Raw genomic sequence first — 7,602 nt, 5'->3', positions numbered from 1 at the left:
ATGCAGCTGCTTCCCACTAGCTATCTATTATACATTTGGTAGTGTATATATGTCCATGCCACTCTCTCACTTCCTCCTAGCTTACCCTTCCCCCTCCCCGTGTCCTCAAGTCCATTCTCTACCTCTTTATTCCTGTCCTGCCCCTAGGTTCTTCAGAACCTTTTTTAAAAAAATTTTTTTGTGGTACGCGGGCCTCTCACTGTTGTGGCCTCTCCCGTTGCGGAGCACAGGCTCCGGATGCGCAGGCTCAGTGGCCATGGCTCATGGGCCTAGCTGCTCCGTGGCATGTGGGATCCTCCCAGACAGGGGCATGAACCTGTGTCCCCTGCATCGGCAGGCGGACTCTCAACCACTGCGCCACAAGGGAAGCCCCAGAACCTTTTTTTTTGTTGTGGTTGTTTTTTTAGATTCCATATATATGTGTTAGCATATGGTATTTGTTTTTCTCTTTCTGACTTACTTCACTCTGTATGACAGACTCTAGGTCCATCCACCTCACTACAAATAACTCAATATTGTTTCTTTTTATGGCTGAGTAATATTCCATTGTATATATGTGCCACATCTTCTTTATCCATTCATCTGTCGATGGACACTTAGGTTGCTTCCATGTCCTGGTTATTGTAAATAGAGCTGCAATGAACATTGTGGTACATGACACTTTTTGAATTATGGTTTTCTCAGGGTATATGCCCAGTAGTTGGATTGCTGGGTCGTATGGTAGTTCTATTTTTAGTTTTTTAAGGAACCTCCATACTGTTCTCCATAGTGGCTGTATCAGTTTACATTCCCACCAACAGTGCAAGAGGATTCCTTTTCCTCCACAACTTTTCCAGCATTTACTGTTTGTAGATTTTTTTTTAACATCTTTATTGGAGTATAATTGCTTTACAATGGTGTGTTAGTTTCTGCTTTATAACAAAGTGAATCAGTTATACATATACACATGTTCCCATTTCTCTTCCCTCCTACGTCTCCCTCCCTCCCACCCTTCCTATCCCACCCCTCTAGGCAGTCACAAACCACATAGCTGATCTCCCTGTGCTACACAGCTGCTTCCCACTAGCTATCCACTTTATGCTTGGTAGTGTATATATTTCCATGACACTCTCTCACCTCGTCACAGCCTACCCCTCCCCCTACCCATATCCTCAAGTCCATGCTCTAGTAGGTCTGTGTCTTTATTCCTGTCTTACCCCTAGGTTCTTCATGACCTTTTTTTTTTCTTAGATTCCATATATATGTGTTAGCATACGGTATTTGTTTTTCTCTTTCTGACTTAACTTCACTCTGTATGACAAACTCTAAGTCCATCCACCTCACCACAAATAACTCTATTTTGTTTCTTTTTATGGCTGAGTAATATTCCATTGTATATATGTGCCACATCTTTATCCATTCATCTGTTGATGGACACTTAGGTTGCTTCCATGTCCTAGCTATTGTAAATAGAGCTGCAATGAACATTTTGGTACATGACTCTTTTTGAATTATGGTTTTCTCAGGGTATATGCCCAGTAGTGGGATTGCTGGGGCATATGGTAGTTCTATTTGTAGTTTTGTAAGGAACCTCCATACTATTCTCCATAGTGGCTGTATCAATTTACATTCCCTCCAACAGTGCAAGAGTGTTCCCTGTTTTCCACACTCTCTCCAGCATTTATTGTTTCTAGATTTTTTGATGATGGCCATTCTGACTGGTATGAGATGATATCTCATTGTAGTTTTGATTTGCATTTCTCTAATGATCAATGATGTGGAGCATTCTTTCATGTGTTTGTTGGCAGTCTGTATATCTTCTTTGGAGAAATGTCTATTTAGGTCTTCTGCCCATTTTTGGATTGGGTTGTTTGTTTTTTTGATATTGAGCTGCATGAGCTGCTTGTAAATTTTGGAGATTAATCCTTTGTCAGTTGCTTCATTTGCAAATATTTTCTCCCATTCTGAGTGTTGTCTTTTGGTCTTGTTTATGGTTTCCTTTGCTGTGCAAAAGCTTTGAAGTTTAATTGGGTCCCATTTGTTTATTTTTGTTTTTATTTCCATTTCTCTAGGAGGTGGGTCAAAAAGGATCTTGCTGTGATTTATGTCATAGAGTGTTCTGCGTATGTTTTCCTCTAAGAGTTTGATAGTTTCTGGCCTTGCATTTAGGTCTTTAATCCATTTTGAGCTTATTTTTGTGTATGGTGTTAGTGAGTGTTCTAATTTCATTCTTTTACATGTAGCTGTCCAGTTTTCCCAGCACCACTTCTTAAAGGGGCTGTCTTTTCTCCATTGTATATTCTTGCCTCCTTTATCAAAAATAAGGTGACCATATGTGTGTGGGTTTATCTCTGGGCTTTCTATCCTGTTCCATTGTTCTATATTTCTGTTTTTGTGGCAGTACCATACTGTCTTGATTACTGTAGCTTTGTAGTATAGTCTGAAGTCAGGGAGCCTGATTCCTCGAGCTCCATTTTTCTTTCTCAAGATTGCTTTGGCTATTTGGGGTCTTTTGTATTTCCATACAAATTTTGAAATTTTTTGTTCTAGTTGTGTGAAAAATGCCATTGGTTGTTTGATAGGGATTGCATTGAATGTGTAGATTGCTTTGGGTAGTAGAGTCATTTTCACAATGTTGATTCTTCCAATCCAAGAGCGTGGTGTATCTCTCTCTCCATCTGTTTGTATCATCTTTAATTTTTTTCATTAGTGTCTTATGGTTTTCTGCATACAGGTCTTTGTCTCCTTAGGTAGGTTTATTCCTAGGTATTTTATTCTTTTTGTTGCAGTGATAAATGGGAGTGTTTCCTTAGTTTATCTTTCAGATTTTTCATCATTAGTATGTAGGAATGCAACAGATTTCTGTGCATTAATTGTGTATCCTGCTACTTTACCAAATTTATTGATTAGCTCTAGTAGTTTTCTGGTAGCGTCTTTAGGATACTCTCTGTTTGGTATCATGTAATCTACAAACAGTGACATCTTTATTTCTTCTTTTCCAATTTCGATTCCTTTTATTTTGTTTTCTTCCCTGATTGCTGTGGCTAAAACTTCCAAAACTATGTTGAATAATGGTGGTGAGAGTGGACAACCTTGTCTTGTTCCTGATCTTAGTGGAAATGGTTTCAGTTTTCCACCATTGAGAATGATGTTGGCTCTGGGTTTTTCATATATGGCCTTTATTATGTTGAGGAAAGTTCCCTCTATGCCTACTTTCTGGAGGGTTTTTATCATAAATGGGTGTTGAACTTTACTGAAAGTTTTATCTGCATCTACTGAAGTGATCATATGGTGTTTCTCCTTCAGTTTGTTAATATGGTTTATCACATTGATTGATTTGTATATATTAAAGAATCCTTGCATTCCTGGGATAAATCCCACTTGATCATGGTGTATGATCCTTTTAATGTGCTATTGGATTCTGTTTGGTAGTATTTTGCTGAGGGTTTTTGCATCTGTGTTCATCAGTGACATTGTCCTGTAGTTTTCTTTCCTTGTGACATCTTTGTCTGGTTTTGGTATCAGTGTGATGGTGGCCTTGTAGAATGAGATTGGGAGTGTTCCTCACTCTGCTGTGTTTTAGAAGAGTTTGAGAAGGATAGGTGTTAACTTGTCTCTAAATGCTTGATAGAATTTGCCTGTGAGGCCATCTAGTCCTGGGCTTTTCTTTGCTGGAAGATTTTTTTTTTTTTTTTACATCTTTATTGGAGTATAATTGCTTTACAATGGTGTGTTAGTTTCTGCTTTATAACAAAGTGAATCAACTATACATATACATATATCCCCATATGTCTTCCCTCTTGCATCTCCCTCCTTCCCACCCTCCCACCCCTCTAGGTGGTCAAAAAGCACCGAGCTGATCTGCCTGTGCTATGCGGCTGCTTCCCACTAGCTATCTGTTTTACGTTTGGTAGTGTATATATGTCCATGCTACTCTCTCGCTTTGTCACAGCTTACCCTTCCCCCACCCCATATCCTCAAGTCCATTCTCTAGTAGGTCTGTGTCTTTATTCCCATCTTACCCCTAGTTTCTTCATGACATTTTTTTTTTCTTAGATTCCATATATATGTGTTAGCATACGGTATTTGTCTTTCTCTTTCTGGCTTACGCCACTGTATGAAAGACTCTAGGTCCATCCACCTCACTACAAATAAGTCAGTTTCCCCTATTTTATCTTCCAGGTCACTTATCCGTTCTTATCCCTTAGTTATTCTGCTATTGATCCCTTCTAGAGTATTTTTAATTTCATTTATTGTGTTGTTGATCATTGCTTGTTTCCTCTTTAGTTCTTTTAGGTCCTTGTTAAATGTTTCTTGCATTTTCTCTATTCTATTTCTAAGATTTTGGATCATCTTTATTATCATTATTCTGAATTCTTTTTCAGGTAGACTGCCTATTTCCTCTTCATTTGTTAGGTCTGATGGGGTTTTGTCTTGCTCCTTCATTTGCTGTGTGTTTTTCTGTCTTCTCATTTTGCTTATCTTACTGTGTTTCAGGTCTCCTTTTTGCAGGCTGCAGGTTCGTAGTTACTGTTGTTTTTGGTGTCTGTCCCCAGTGGCTAAAGTTGGTTCAGTGGGTTGTGTAGGCTTCCTGGTGGAGGGGACTAGTGTCTGTGTTCTGGTGGATGAGGCTGGATCTTGACTTTCTGGTGGGCAGGTCCACGTCTGGTGGTGTGTTTTGGGGTGTCTGTGGCCTTATTATGATTTTCAGCCGCCTCTGTGCTAATGGATGGGGTTGTGTTCCTGTCTTACTAGTTGTTTGGCATAGGGTGTCCAACACTGTAGCTTGCTGGTCGTTGAGTGAAGCTGGGTATTGGTGTTTAGATGGAGATCTCTGGGTGATTTTCACCGTTTGATATTACATGGAGTTGGGAGGTCTCTTGTGGACCAGTGTCCTGACGTTGGCTCTCACACCTCAGAGGCACAGCACTGACTCCTGGCTGCAGCACCAAGAGCCTTTCATCCACTCGGCTCAGAATAAAAGGGAGAAAAAGTAGAAAGAAAGAAAGAAAGAAAGAGGATAAAATAAAATAAAATAAAGTTATTAAAATAAAAAATAATTACTAAGAAAATTTTTTTTTGAAAAGTAAAAAAACAAAACAAATCAAAACAAAAACAAAAACAGACGGACAGAACCCTAGGACAAATGGTGAAAGCAAAGTTATAGAGACAAAATCTCACACAGAATCTCACACATACACACTCACTAAAAAGGAAAAGGGGGAAAAATAATAAATTTTGCTCTCAAAGTTCACCTCCTCAATTTGGGATGATTTGATGTCTATTCAGGTATTCCACAGATGCAGGGTACATCAAGTTGATTGTGGAGATTTACTCCGCTGCTCCTGAGGCTGCTGGGAGAGATTTCCCTTTCTCTTCTTTGTTCACACAAAGCTCCTGGGGTTCAGCTTTGTATTTGGCCCCACCTCTGCATGTAGGTCGCCGGAGGGCATCTGTTCTTCGCTAAGACAGGATGGGGTTAAAGGAGCAGCTGATTCGGAGGCTCTGCCTCACTCAGGCCGGGGGGAGGGAGGGGTACAGATGCGGGGCGAGCCTGCGGCGGTAGAAGCCAGAGTGACATTGCACCAGCCTGAGGCCCGCCGTGCGTTCTTCCGGGGAAGTTTTCCCTGGATCACGGGACCCTGGCAGTGGCGGGCTGCACAGGCTCCCAGGTGGGGAGGTGTGGAAAGTGACCTGTGCTCGCACGCAGGCTTCTTGGTGGCGGCAGCAGCGGCCTTAGCGTCTCATGCCTGTCTCCGGGGTCTGAGGTGATCGCCGCGGCTCACGCCCGTCTCTGGAGCTCTTTTAAGCAGTGCTCTTAATCCCCTCTCCTCGCGCACCAGGAAACAAAGAGGGAAGAAAAAGTCTCTTGCCTCTTCAGCAGCTCCAGACTTCTCCCGGACTCCCTCCCGGCTAGCCGTGGCGCACTAGCCCCTGCAGGCTGTGTTCACGCAGCCAGTCCTCTCCCTACGATCTGTCAGAAGACCGAACCTCAGCTCCCAGCCCTGCCCTCCCCGGCGGGTGAGCCGACAAGCCTCTCGGGCTGGTGAGTGCCAGTCGGCTCTGATCCTCTGTGCAGGAATCTCTCCGCTTTGCCCTCTGCACCCCTGTTGCTGTGCTCTCCTCCGCGGCTCCGAAGCTCCCCCCTCTGCCACCTGCAGTCTCCGCCCGTGAAGGGGCTTCCTAGTATGTGGAAACCTTTCCTCCTTCACAGCTCCCTCCCACTGGTGCAGGTCCTGTCCCTATTCTTTTGTCTCTGTTTATTCTTTTTTCTTTGGCCCTACCCAGGTATGGGGGAGTTTCTTGCCTTTTTGGAGGTCTGAGGTCTTCTGCCAGCGTTCAGTGGGTGTTCTGTAGGAGCTGTTCCACGTGTAGATGTATTTCTGATGTATCTGTGGGGAGGAAGGTGATCTCCGCATCTTACTCTTCCGCCATCTTCCCCCTCTCCCTGTTGGATGATTTTTAATCACAGTCTCAATTTCAGTGCTTGTGATTGTTCTCTTTATATTTTCTGTTTCTTCGTGGTTCAGTCTTGGAAGGTTGTGCTTTTCTAAGAATTTGTCCATTTCTTCCAGGTTGTCCATTTTATTGGCATATAGTTGCTTGTAGTAATCTTTCATGATCCTTGTATTTCTGCAGTGTCAGTTGTTACTTCTCCTTTTTCATTTCTAATTCTATTGATTTGAGTCTTCTCCCTTTTTTTTTTTTTTTTATGAGTCTGGCTAATGGCTTATCAATTTTGTCTATCTTCCCAAAGAACGAGCTTTTAGTTGTATTGATCTTTGCTATTGTTTCCTTCATTTCTTTTTCATTTATTTCTGATCTGATCTTTATGATTTTTTTCCTTCTGCGAACTTTGGGCGTTTTTTTGTTCTTCTTTCTCTAATTGCTTTCGGTGTAAGTTTAGGTTGTTTATTTGAGATATTTCTTGTTTCTTGAGGTAGGATTGTAATGCTATAAACTTCCCTCTTAGAACTGCTTTTGTTGCATCCCATAGATTTTAGGTTGTTGTATTTTCATTGTCATTTGTTTCTAGGTATTCTTTGATTTCTTCAGTGATCTCTTGGTTATTTAGTAGTGTATTGTTTAGCCTCCATGTGTTTGTGTTTTTTACAGATATTTTTCCCTCTAATCGATATCTAGTCTCATAGCATTGTGGTCAGAAAAGATACTTGATACGATTTCAATTTTCTTAGATTTACCATGGCTTGATTTTTGACCCAAGATATGATCTGTCCTGGAGAATGTTACATGAGCACTTGAGAAGGAAGTGTATTCTGTTGTTTTTGGATGGAAAGTTCTATAAATAACAATTAAGTCCATCATGTTTAATGTATCATTTAAAACTTGTGTTTCCTTATTTATTTTCATTTTGGATGGTCAGTCCATTGGTGAAAGTGGGGTGTTAAAGTCCCCTACTATGATTGTGTTACTGTTGATTTCCCCTTTTATGGCTGTTAGCATTTGCCTTATGTATTGAGGTGCTCCTATGTTGGGTGCATAAATATTTACAATTGTTATATCTTCTTCTTGGATTGATCCCTTGATCATTATGTGGTGTCCTTCTTTGTCTCTTGTTATAGTCTTTATTTTAAAGTCTATTTTGTCTGATATGAGAATTGC

The sequence above is a fragment of the Mesoplodon densirostris genome, chromosome 1 (assembly GCF_025265405.1).
Source record: "Mesoplodon densirostris isolate mMesDen1 chromosome 1, mMesDen1 primary haplotype, whole genome shotgun sequence".
NCBI classification, from domain to species: domain Eukaryota; kingdom Metazoa; phylum Chordata; class Mammalia; order Artiodactyla; family Ziphiidae; genus Mesoplodon; species Mesoplodon densirostris.
Note: the sequence above shows the minus strand (reverse complement) of the source record.